Consider the following 13,455-nt stretch of genomic DNA (forward strand, 5'->3'; position numbering starts at 1 on the left):
AGAGTTCAGATTCTATAAATTCGTCAACACCTTTGTATGACTGTGGTTTACGTAGTGTATTTTCATTTTCAGAGTCTATATTTGTGAGTTCAGTGTACTCCTTAAATACAATCTGTTTGAAATGTGCAAGTAGTTATCTGAAACAACAGTGTGAATTTTATTTATATATACTTCTTTTCCTACTGTTTTATAGGACTATTTTTGAGTTCAGACCTTGTAAAGCAACGTATACCTTTTTTTTTTTTTTTTTTTTTTTTTTTTTGTGTGTGTGTGTGTGTGTGTGTGTGTGTGTGTGTGTGATAAGATTTGTCATTTTATAGTCAATACTATTTATTTGTATTTACTCATATTTAGAAAAATGCACTCCTTATTGCAAAGGTGCTGGCTTCTGTTCAGTGTTGTCTCCTGGGGCCCCCACATCTTTTTCCAAAAAGCTGTTTTTTAATGTGTTGTCTGGAAATATCTTAGAGTTCTTTTCTATTTTAACATTGTTTCTGTAAACTAGCACACACTGTTACTTCTATCTGCTTAGACAATATTATCTCTGCTCAAATTATGAGTTGACATTTTGAGAGGATTAGTTACATTCATACTTAACATGGAATATACATTCTAGCCTGAAGTGCAAAATTTACTTATCTGGAACTACGGTTTTGATTGGCGTGTCCATAATTGTACATTAAAAATGTTTCACTAGCAGATCTATATCAACAGTTGATATGGTCAGCAAGATAAGAAAAAGTCTTGTCATACCAATTCAATTTTCCTTTGAGGAGACCTAGCGAAGCGGCATATACAGAGCTCCTAGGTAATCTAATCATATCCCTGCTTTTACAGTGTTCCAAGCAATGGAGCATGAAAGATACTAATGCAAAATCTTAAGACAGAACACAAAGAGAATAGGAGCTATTCTAAGTTGGTATGGATTGTTTTCTTTGAAACAACTTCTGTTTATAAAAAATTAATAATTTGAGAGCCTAGCAGCCCAGCATGCTAGGAGCTAATTTAACAGATGACAGCAGCTCTGTTTCTGACATGCTGGTCTGCAAGATACGAAAACTGTGGTTAGTCTGATTTTGCAATTGATGACATACATTCAGTTAGGCAAGACAGTTTTCTCTCTTATTTTACAAAAGTAAAAATGACAGAAGAAAGAGTGACAGCTTTTTCCTGATTCTATGCTCAAAAATGTTAAAGATCTTGGCACTCTGCTCTATGAGACTGTAATCATAAGATGTAGTATATTATTAGTGGTAGTAATCATTAAATATGTGCAAAACAACAAATAATACAAATAGGGCGTTGCAAGCTTTTTCAATCCACTGCAAGATAATAGCTAGGAAAATACTGTGTTTGAAATGACAGTGAAGTGAAAGACAGATTTCTCTCCAACTGAAATGTGCAGGGCCAGTGACAGATGAGTTGATAATCATAGAAGACTGTAAGTTAACTCAAGAAGTCACTGAGTCCAATTCCATCCTCCAAGTCAGGATCAAATCCATACACCCCCTTTTTTTTTAATATATTTTGTTCTTAAAAATTGTCAGTAAAACAGATTCAGGAACTCCATGGTTGACTTTTACTTCTAGAATTCATATAATCTAACATGAATGCTCCTTAATACAGTTTGCTTTTATTTCTTCTTGTCCTATCTTGAGTGTAGACAGAGAAAACACGCTTTATTTAAGGAAGCTTTTGTCATGTTTTAAGGACACTTAGAATCTCTCCCCAGTTTTCAAATAAATCTCCTTTTATAGCTCACATATCTGCTTTTGTAGATCTGCTATTTGGTGGCTAAGTGCTTGTATTTGCACAGCAGATTATTCTTGCCTATTAAAAATTTTCTCTTCCTCTTAGCAAATTACATCCTACATAATTCAGGGTATTGCCTCAATTAGTCAAGAACGTTTTTTAAATCACATCCTTCCTGGCAGCACTGAAAACACTTTATACACCTTTCCCCTTCTATATTCATATTGCCTTCAAATTCAAAGAAGGTCCTTCCATTATCTAACTCATTAATGGAAGTACTGAATCTAGGATAGACAGTTGGCTGATTTCATTCAACACAGCTTTAATGTTTTATTTTTACTGTGAAACTTTGCCTAATGTCTTTCATATTGAGGTTTTGTTTTGTTTTTTTTTTACTAGATATAAACTCATTTTAAAACTTCTTAATCTATACTGATTTAATCAACATAGTTCTACAGTGAAGTTTTGGTTCCTTTTTGTAAGATAAGTTTTGTCAGTAACTGGTTTCTTTTTGAAGAATGAAGACTATGAGAATAGAAGACAAGTTTTTACATTTTTTTTGTATATACTAGCCATGTACTTTCACATTATTTAGGTAATCAAGTCCTTCAGAACATTCAGAAATAAGTGCCTGTATTTCTAAACAATGATTGGAGTTTAACTAAATGTATTTCAGTTTCATTTATCTCAGAGAAAGTGTTCAAATACTGTGCACTGAAGGGGAAAATTGTTTATGATATTTCTAAGTAAACTTCTGGAGCATGGACTTAGAGAACCACAGATGTCCTACTCCTAGGTACATATAGATATTGGGATACTATAGACACCGAAAGCTCAAAGTGCAACACATTCTCTAAGAAGAGATGTAGAACAATACAGTGATCTTGTTAGAAATCTGTTCCCTATATATTTTTAAAAGGCAATCAAACAACAATAAATTGAACTTTAGAAATTTGCCTTTTAAAAATATAAATTAATAAAAATAAGAAAAATAAGAAAAAATAATAAATTAAAAAATAATAAAATAAATTGCCTTTAAAAATAATAAAAAATATATGCAAGGGACTTATAAGTAAAGATGATATAAAAAAATCTAGGAGAATGACTAATCTCTTTTATTAATTTTCTTTTGTTTTCTTTTTTTGTGATTTTTAGCTTAGTAGAGACAGAGTTACTGTTGAATTCCCGTCTCCACAACTCTTGGTCCATTTAACTTTCAACCATCATAATATCTGGAATCCACCCAAGGATGTTTTAGGAATCTCACAGAAAGAAAGAGCCTCATGATATCTCTGAAATTAAATGAATGCTTGACAGTATGTTGTCTTTTTGGACCCTTTTTCTAGCCTGTGCCCATTCTTTAAAGTCTTCTGATATGTTTTGAGACGTTTGAGACGGAAAACAGAAGAAAGATGGAGGATGAAGACAGTGATGTGGAGGTTCATCAGGTGAAAAAGGGCTATTCTAGAAAGGTAACTAATGAGTATAATTAGCACAATAAATTATTTTGCTAGATAATAACTGTTTCTTACCATGAATTTGCACAACAGTGTCAGAGCTAATGTATGTCAATCAACTTATGAAAAGTTTTTATGACTTTCGTATAACTACTTTGAAATGTAATATGCTGTGTATGAGACTATGCACTTACTCCGTATTTTTATGTTGTCAATTCAGTTAATCTGAAGCAGAACAGTGGGCAGAACTTCTTAGTATTATGCATGCAATAGGCTTCCACATTACTTTTTACATGATTTGGTGGTTTTCTGATGGACATCAGTGCAGTGACTGACAACTGATATACTGTTTACACATTTAATACAAGGAAAAACATCTTTGTTCAACCAGAAGCCCATATAACATACCTGAAAACCATTCCTACAAAATATAATCCTCTTCATTGTAGAATACAATTGTTACCTTTAATCTTGTTTGCTCCAAACACGATATTTTTTTTATCCTTCTTCATAAAATTGAGTTGGCTAGCATGCAAGTCTCTAGCAGGAAAGAAAGGAAAAGGATAACTGAGCTTGTCAGAGACAAGCAGCTGTGTAAATATTGCTTCTTTCATTCATTTTTCCCCAATATTGGTTATTCTTTAATAATGTTTCTGTGTGGCACCAGAAAAACTAAAGTTACCTTTGCTTTGGTCTGTTTGATAAAATTAAAAAGAAATTGATGTAGATCTTCCCTCTTACCCTTAATTTTATTTTTAGGGTAAATACTGGGGAAATTCAAAGAATAAGCTACCACTCACCTTACGAATTGATAATTTAATTTTATCCTAGTCTTAATTTCAGGATTTGAAGTTAATTTAGTGTTAGATATTCTACTGTATAGTAAGGAAGAGGACAAGAATTATTAATTTTGAAGCTATGTTCATTTGTCTGTAGCAGCTATGCACAAGATCTATTAGAAAAATAATAGCTAAAGTCCTAAAATCCAGATGGAGAGAATGATACTTAAATGCTACTCTTCATCAGCATCTAGCTTCTGATTGATTCTCTTTGCTCTTTGCTTGTATATAAAGTATATAAGTAAGAATATAATATTTTCTCAGTTCTGTACAGAATTTCTGAGACTACTACGTTTACATCAAATTACTTTCTATTTTTGATAGAATGATAGAGCAACTTGAAAAATGGAGTCTGTTCTGCAGACATTTTCTTAACTTCTTTCTATTTGATTTTGATTTATTATATGTAGTTACTTTTTAAAATTTCTTCCCTTTAATCTGAAGTATATGTATCACTGGTAGAGTGTACGCTGTCACTGAGAAACTGAAACAATGCCAAAGCAGGCATTCAAATTGAACCCTATGTGTTATGCATAGTACAGATAAAGTGTGTTACCTTATGTAGTCTGGAACAAGTTCAAAGGAAGCAAAATGTTGATTTAAAAAGTCAATAGGGGAACAAACATGATAGAGGAGAATGAAAATGTAAATTGACAAAGCCACTTGAAATGGAAAAATACAAATCTTCTGTTACTTTATATTCATTTGGTAGCTTCTGCTGTAGTGATATGGTTTCTCTGTATCAATACGCTCTTGGCATTAACTGTGTAAGCCACCGTAGGACTGAAGTTATACAATGCATGAAATAAGGTGATTTGTATTGGAAAGGATTGGAAAATAAGAATTAATGGTTTTTTTTTGTGTGCTCTGATTTCTTTGCTAATGAAGCAGAATAGCAGTAGCAGCAACACTGTACAACAGCAGATACCCATTTGCTTATTTCTAGGGTTTTTTTTTGGTATCACTTTGAGGAATACGATGCTGCGATGATTCATAATATAGCTGGTATTTGGGATGAAATTGAGATCACAGAATCACAGAGTCAATAAGGTTGTATAAGGCCTTGGAGATCATCTAGTCCAACTGTCTCGCTACTACCAATATTGTCCACTAAACCATGTCCAGAAATACCACATCTACAGGTTTATTGAACACTTTCAGGAATGGTGACTTCACCACTTCCATGGGCAGACTGTACCAGTGCCTGACCAATCTTCTGGAGAATTTTTTCCTAAAATCCAACCTGAACTTTCCACAGAACAAATTGAGGTCATGCCCTCTGGTCCAGAATCCAGAAGAAGGCAGAAGAAGAGATCAGCCCCTTTTTTGCCACAAGATCGTTTCAGGTAGTTGTAGGGAGCGATTAAGGTCTCTCCTGAGACTCCTCCAGCCTAAATAATCCCAGTTCCCTCAGCTGCTCCCCATAAGACTTGCACTCTAGACCCCTCACAAACTACATAGCCCTTTTCTGGGTGTGCTCCTTGGCCTCAATGTCTTTCTTGTAGTGAAGGGCCTAAGACTGAACTCAGTACTTTTAGTGGCCTCACCAGGGCTGAGTACAGAGAGATTATCACCTCCCTGCTCCTGCTGGTGGCACTATTTCTAATACAAACCAGGATGCCATTGGCCTTCTTGTCTATCTGGGCACACTGTTAGATCATGTTCAGTCAAGTGCTAACCAACACTGCCAAATCCTTTTCCTCTTTACAGCCTTCCATGACCAAAGTGCAGGACCCAGCACATGGTCTTGTTGATAGGGTATTTAGCAACATTTGGTTTGCTAAAAGTTTCTTCAGTCTGAAATGAAGTTAAGCAAATAGCATGTGATATTTCAATATGCAGCCAGAACCTTTTCTCTTTTTTTTATAAAATGTATGGATTTGTTTCTGATAAAGCCTACTGTTCTGTGCTAAGAATAAATCACTGCAAAGTATGTTCTAAACAATACATATAACTTTAAATACCTGACCATGAATGAAAACAGATTGTGTTTAATTTGCTGTTGATTTTTGTGTTTTAATACACATGCCAGTAAAATCGCAAATCAAAAATCAAGGACATTCTCAGCAGGGGCTAAAATGGAAAGTGAATACTTAGAATTAATTTTTTTGTTTCATTTCCATGCAGGATAAATCCTTCCTTCAAAATAAAACCAAAATTACTGTGGAACAAGTAAAGGAATTACTATTTAGAGGCTCTGCTTAGTTATTAAAATTTTCTGTGTTAGCAAGTTAGACTAGCCTCTCTTTGCTTAATAAACTCTTTTTTTCTCTAAATGAAAAGTCAGCAATAGCTGGTTTATTGTCATGATTTTATATAATGCCTTCTCGCAAAATTCTGCTTTATCACTTACATGACTTTGTTATATTTCTCATATATCAGATCTTTCTAAGCTTATCTATTAACAGTGCTCCTCTATTTTGTGTAACCATAACAAGAAAAATATTCACTTGGTATTTCATATAATAATATTTTGAATACACAGCTGTACATGTGTTGAAACAGAATTCCAGTATACATTACAGTGGTCATTGCTTAGGTAGACACTTCAGGAAAGAACAGATTGCCCCTTTAACAGTATTTTAGGAGTGATGAGGAGGAGGCCTACGGAGCATCTATGGGCAAATTGTGCAGTCTGTTTTTGATTAAGGAGTGCTTGTGAGTTAGCGTATCAAACACCAACCTGAGCTATTTCAGGAAACAGTGATTCAGCTTTTGGGTGTGCTAATAACATATCCCGGGAAGAATCCATTAAGATGCTAGTTCTCTAAGAATTCTAATAAAATGTTGATCTACACTGCTCTTTTTGAGAAGCAAAGAGTTTTGAAACTGTAGTAGTAAATGATCATCCTTATTAAATGTGGTTCAGGAATTAGTAATGTTTACTTTGATATACCCCTGTTTTTCTACAATTCAAAATATAGAACTTAAATTTCTCTCATAAATGAACCTAATATTAGCTGAGTGATTATGAAGCATGCTGGTTAGAAAACTCAAGACCTATTTAGTCCCCTGTACTAGTAAAGCTATAAAGCTGAAAATGTCAAGGTTTAGGAGTGTTGAAGAGCCAGGAGCTTGTGGAGGCAACATTACTAACCATTTGGGGTGTGGCAGTAGACAGGGAAAAGAGGAAACTTGTTGGTTTGAAAGAATAAGTAACCAAAAAATACCCTTTCTCCCCACCAGGACTTTCCAAATCAAAATGTAGAAGGAAATCCACATAGGACTTAAAAAGAAGATATCTGATTTTGTGCTTAAAGGAAAGAAATTTTAGGGTTTTCAGCATGGAGCACAGTAGGTCTAATTATCCGCCATGAAGGTTTAATGGCATGTGGTACATGTGATCTTCACAAAATTCTGATGCTTCTGCCAGTGTGCTTAGAGCAAAGGAGCACAAGAAAGCAAACATGTTTTCAACAAGTCAGATAACATCACAGTACAGCTTTACCTCTAAGCTGCATGTAAGAGGGAGAGATTATTTGAAGCGGAAAGCATTGAGCTGAAGCAGATCATGTAAAGAATGTTTGTACCAGTCAACAGATTTGTGTTTTCTTAGTGAGCATGCCCTACAGCAGAAAGTTTAACTGATAATCAGGCAACCACAGTGGGTAGATCTGATTGTTAGGTGTTTATATGTATACCCTCTGGTGTTACCAATAACTGCATGCTGATTTCCTTTGAGTGCCATGACCCTTTGTATCAGCAACCTGAGGAGAAGCAGGAGAGAGGTTCTGGACTCAAAGTTTAAGTGATTAGCTAGGAAATGCATTCTGGGTGTAGTTCCCCCCTCAAAAGCTATATAGGAAAGAAGGATTTCATTTTATAAGAAGCTTCCTAAGTTCTTTAAAATTAAAATCATCATCATCTAAACAAGTGATGCAGCAGTAAAACAACAGTTATAAAGGCTGGAAAACTGTATACGAGAAGAGGTAAAAATGCTGTTCAAAATTACTCCCATTCTACAGATAAATGAAGTGAAAAGTCCTCTTCAGTCTACTTATAAATTATTTGAAACAATGAAGAATATTTAGGTGACAAAGTTCTCTGATAATACAAAATGATGTCACATAATGAGAACAATCCCTAACTTCTGAGTTATTTCACTATCCTGATATCTTAGTGGCTGAACAAAAAGTGCCAGATGAAATTCAGAATAGATAAAGAAAGACAAGGAAAATCCTAGTTACTGCATAGCTGAAAAAATATGTATTAACCTTCTCTAAACTCTCAAGAAAGAGGTCTTAGTGCCATTAAAACACCTATGCTTTCAGAGGTTGCAAAAGTGCATGTAGGAATTTTCAGGAATGGATGAAAGAAAAGGGAAAAACAAGAAGTACTGCTGTAGGCCAGTTTGCATTTATTTGTGATGCTCTTAAATCTTTAATATTACAATAAATTGTGATCCTCTCATCTCAAATGTATAATAATCTGGAAAATATAAGAAAGGATATGAAATTTAACAGAGTTATAGAACAGGTGAAAGTAAATAAAGATACTTAGTACAGCTAATCTCAAATAAACATATGAGGAAGAGTATTTAATTAATGACATTCAAAATCATGAAAGATGTTGGGGAATGATTATCCATGATGTATTACAAAAATAAGAAGTGAAAAATATCAAATGAAATGACAAGAGGCTTTAAAAGGAACAAAAGGAAGTGCTGCTTCAAACCATGCCTAATTAAGCTGTGGAAATCCTTGCCAAAGGATGCAGTGGATGCCAAAGTAGAAATTGGTTTAAAAGCAGTTAGGGAAATTCATGGAAGAAAAGACCTTCAGTACTTATTAAACACAAAGATGAGGATAAAACCACTTACTAATGAAGTATCTAAACCACAGGTTTATATTTAACAGCATCAAGGAAACACCTGAACTTAAATGGGTTTTGGCCTGTATTTTTTTTTCATGCTATCATGCTATCACTTGCTCCCTGGCTTCAGAACTGCAGGTTTAACGTGAAGCTTAATTTTCTTCAGTGCTATCCAGTCCTATCATGGTTTTTTGTACATAAATCTTGTCACCTTCTGCCATTTACTCTTCATCTTTAAGCTTAAAGATCTATGAGTTTTCTGTTTGTTTTGTTTTGTTTTTTTGTTGTTTGTTTGTTTTTTTAATTGTAAACTGTTCCCCATCTCTGATAATTTCTGTTATCCTCTGAAATTCTAATTAAATTATGTTTTTAAGAGACTAGAACTGCATGCATCACTAGAGATAAGTGTGCACTGAGGAAGCTTGCTGCATTCCCTTTTCCATATCCTTTCTGATAATGTCCAGCACTTTCTTGACCTTTTTTAACTGTTATTACACTTCTGTTGTCTGAAGGACTCTAGATACCTGTCAGTAATTACTGTAGGATGTAGAGCAATATCTGAGACTTCAGCATTCAGTATCATACAGGCGTGGCTTTGAACATTTTAATCTTCGTATTACTTACTAATTATCTATCATGAAGCTCATCTGCCATTTTGTGCTCCCACAGCCAAATCCAGAGTGGAGTCTTGTCTTGTCTGTTCTAAAGCTACTTTTGGTTCATCATTTGTACCCATTTGTATGTCTAAAATTTATTCTGACGAGACTTTGTTATAGTCATGAAATTTTTCACTTTTATAAACTGATGTAATTTTCATCATCTTGTATCTCATTCAGTATTTCCTGATCTCTAGACTGAAGCTTGTTTCAGTCCAACTTACAATTCTAGTAGTCTGTTTTTATCATATATGATGTAGGATTTTCAGTCATAGGGATTCCATTGTGCTCCTCTTTCCCTACAAAGGTTGTGTGATGTTGAAATTGATAAGATCCTTTGTTTACTGTACTACATTTCTCACACCTTCTCTGTGTCCAATTTTATCTCAATTATTTATAAGAATTTGTCATTCTTATACATTTGGTTTCCAGACAACATGATAGTTGACTGGCTTAATGTCCAGCTAAGATGCCACAGAGAGCCAGGTTGATGCCAATCATTCTTTTTCCTGTCATGCATTTTAGACTTTAGTTATTGACCTCAAAGTACTTACTTGTTCTGCTTTTGCCCTGTTTCTTACTGTTTCACATGACAGTCAACATTGATGTTTTCCAATTTGTGATTCATCTTTATTGTGGTTATGGATTTTGTTTTACCGTTGGCCTTTTCAGTGATGTTCTGAATGTTAGCCATGTGTACTTAACTTAGTAGTTCACATCTGACTGTACTAGGCTATTCCAGGCCTGTTGTCTTTTCCTAGTTTTCAAGTTTGAAGATTCTTCTCAGCTTCACAGTCTTCATTACAAGGACTCCAGCCCCACTGTGAGTATAATATAGTCTATCCTTCCTAGACAATGTGAATATATGTTGTTTAAAGAGTGTGATGTCAGAGCATTAATACAAGTTCAACTTCTATGTACTTGCTGCACGGTTCCTCTTGCATGCAGTTAGTAACTGTGGCCTCCTCCTGACTGTATGCTAATCATGAGTGTAAGCGATTTTTCATTCTGCCACAGCTACCACAGCTTCCTCCCTTCCTAGTTGTTCTCCTGTTTTCTTTTAATACCTGTATTGTAACATAGAGATGTTATTTGATTTTGGTTTCATTCAGTGTTCCTGTAGAGGTGCATTTATTTTTCCCCAGGAGAGTTTAGACTCCTTGCTTTTACAGAGTTATATGCTGTTGTGAGCATACTTCTAAGGCAAAATGAAAATTCAGTATGAACTAAATTTACAAGAAAGTACATTAGAGCAAAACATAGTAAAAAATTACTGCCTGGAACCAGCTAATTTAGGGGCTTGTTGTGGGGTTAAAAAAAAAAAAAAAAAAAAAGAACTATAAGACTACACAACACTTTTATTTGTCAAGATATTTCATTCTTTTTGCACCATCTAAAGTGCAATGTCAATGTCTGTATGCATTTATATTCATATGCACCAGCTTTCATTGTCTTTGAAGTGGGTCACTGTTTTCCCAGTCCTCCACATTTACCTTTTAACATTTGCACATGTGTCATGAATGGAAGAGTACACTTTATTCACTATTTTAATGAAGCCCTCTATTGCACATTTGCAAGTAAGAGCAATAATCGTAGCACCAAAACTGATTAACTTCTATGAAATCATCCTTCTCCAGAGTCATATTGTTATTTGTATCCTAGAGGGCTGATATTAATTAATATTCATGTTTTCCTCTTAAGACAGTACTCTCTTAATTGCTAATTATGCCCCCTATTTCACGGCCTAAAGTGTAACCTCCAGCAGTTTTTCTGCTTGGTTCTCTAACAGAGATTGAAATACAGATTCTCCACTTTACACAAAAGATTATTAATCTATCTGTTGTTCCTTCTTGGGTTGCCACTTCCACCTAATAGGCTGTACTGGGTTGCTTTTGACAAATTCTTTTATTGCTCTGGGGAACAACTTCACTGGGCCTGGCAATGAAATCTGGAGAGTAGCCCAATCTCATTTGTTTGATTGAAACTGTAAATCTCTGTGAGCAAAAACCATGTTTTACCAAGAAATAGGTGGAGGATTAATTTTTGGAGTCTTTCAATGGAACATGCTTTTCAGAGAACTGACTTGACAAACAAACAAGAACTAAATCTCAGGGAGGAGCTGAAATGATGTTTGGGAAATCAAACATAATACAGTCATGCATCATCTGTGGTTGCTATGGGAACCAGCTTTGGGATCCTGACAGTGCGATTCTTTGAAATCATCTAAGACAACACCACTGGTGTCTGTCAGTTAAGTCACCTACTGCTGCAAAGGTCAATTTCTTGCTCCTTTTCTCAGGAGTAGTCAATATATTAGTTTTGTAAGATAAATAGAATATCAGAAAATCATCACTCCTGTAAGGTGGCTGTGATGCCATCTCTCCCAGCTAGCAGCAGCTATGCTTCCATCAAAGCAGCAGTGGATGAACAGTGGGTAATGTAAGAATCTTCCAGTTCTGATAGTGCTCAGGTCATGTGCCTGACAGTGTAAAACTTCATGGATGTATAGAAGTATAAAATATTAATATGGCCTCAAATTGTGCATGTCACTGCTGATTTCTTCAGTCCAATCTGTCTTATTCTGATAGCTGCACTGCAAGATCTCCAGTACATAAAATTTCTTATGCTTTGTAGTAAAAAACTAGAATTACTTTAGAATATTGCTTTTGTTGATGATGCTGTTGTTCACTAAGATTGTCTGCCCACCTGCTCTGCTATGGTCTGTATTTCTGTTACTCAGCTTCCCGGGTTTCACTAACTGGCTCATCAAGCACTGCTTTTGTCAACTTTTCTTTCCATTCTAACTACTTTGTAGCTCCTCCTCTCTGTTCATAGCCTTTCTTTTCCAGTAACCTTCTGGTTTCCTTGTTCCTTTCCTTTCTTTCCTTTTAACGTATTTAATACTTGGTGGAGATTACAGGTGAGAGCGAACAGACCAGGAAGAGGAAGAAGAAAAAGTGAGAAAAAAAATAGTCTATATAACTTCTCTGTCTAGTAACTGGACTGAAGAGAGCTTTACCAGAGGTTTGAAATTGGCTGAATTTGAAGTCATCTACATCCACAGGTTGGTTTTGAGACCAGGGCAGTGTGTTAAAAACCAAAATGTTTTGGTACAAAGCCTACTGACCAGGAAAATAATGCCTGTAAACTGGATATACTCTCTCTGGAGAGAACATGCAGATATACCTTCAGTTATAATGGAGCAATCAATATTTTATGAATCTCTTAGAGAACCTGGAAACTTAGGATGACTTTCTAGCCTGCTTGTAAGGATGGTGAGTTCCTATGGGAAGCTTCTCCTTCTGGTGTGAATATTTTAATTACTACATAAATATTTTAATTAGCAGTGCTGATGTGCAATTGAGACATCTAACCATTTCCTCATCTTTTTTCTTCTGTTGTGTGATAGTGCTTCACGTGATCTGGAAGAAGTGAAATCAGCTTTTCTCAAGCAGAGGAGAGGTTAGCCATGCTTTTCCACTTCCATATGTGAGTTCAAACATCTGATCTATTAGATAAAGGTCTCTGCCTCTGCTCTTCTGGCAATTACTCGAAGCTAGTCCTTAAAATACAGTTGTACTGAGTATGAAAGATTCGTTCTGAAGTTTCTGAAATCACTTTCTGGAGATGTAGGAAGAAGGTCTACTACACATGAAAAACACAAAAGCATCAATTTCGCACTGCCCACCGTATTCAAATTTCAGTCTTCTATCACTCCCATTTATTTTCACTGTCTGTTCTTAGGAATAAAAGAATGGGAACGGATTTGTTTCTACTTATTTGTAGCCACCTTTTCTGCACTTTGATCTTATAATAGTACTTGTTGCAAAGACAATTTTCTATAAAGAGTATGAAGCTGTTCTGTGGTATTCCGGGTTTCCTTTCTTTGATTCCTCTTCTGCTCTTCTCCTGAAAGGAAAGATTGGGAGAGGATGTATG

General features: G+C 35.1%; 1 long non-coding RNA gene across 1 annotated transcript in view; it reads left to right on the top strand.

Annotated features, from left to right (window-relative positions):
• Positions 1–13,160, top strand: part of LOC128072981 (uncharacterized) — a 103,670-nt gene extending 90,510 nt beyond the window's left edge. The window contains exons 7-8 of the long non-coding RNA XR_008202572.1: positions 3,099–3,224; positions 12,926–13,160. This is a non-coding gene — a long non-coding RNA (uncharacterized LOC128072981). The remainder of the gene's footprint in view (positions 1–3,098; positions 3,225–12,925) is intronic.
• The last annotated feature ends 295 nt before the right edge of the window (positions 13,161–13,455 follow it).

Source organism: Tympanuchus pallidicinctus, unplaced genomic scaffold (assembly GCF_026119805.1).
Source record: "Tympanuchus pallidicinctus isolate F22 unplaced genomic scaffold, pur_lepc_1.0 scaffold10, whole genome shotgun sequence".
In the NCBI taxonomy this organism is placed as follows: domain Eukaryota; kingdom Metazoa; phylum Chordata; class Aves; order Galliformes; family Phasianidae; genus Tympanuchus; species Tympanuchus pallidicinctus.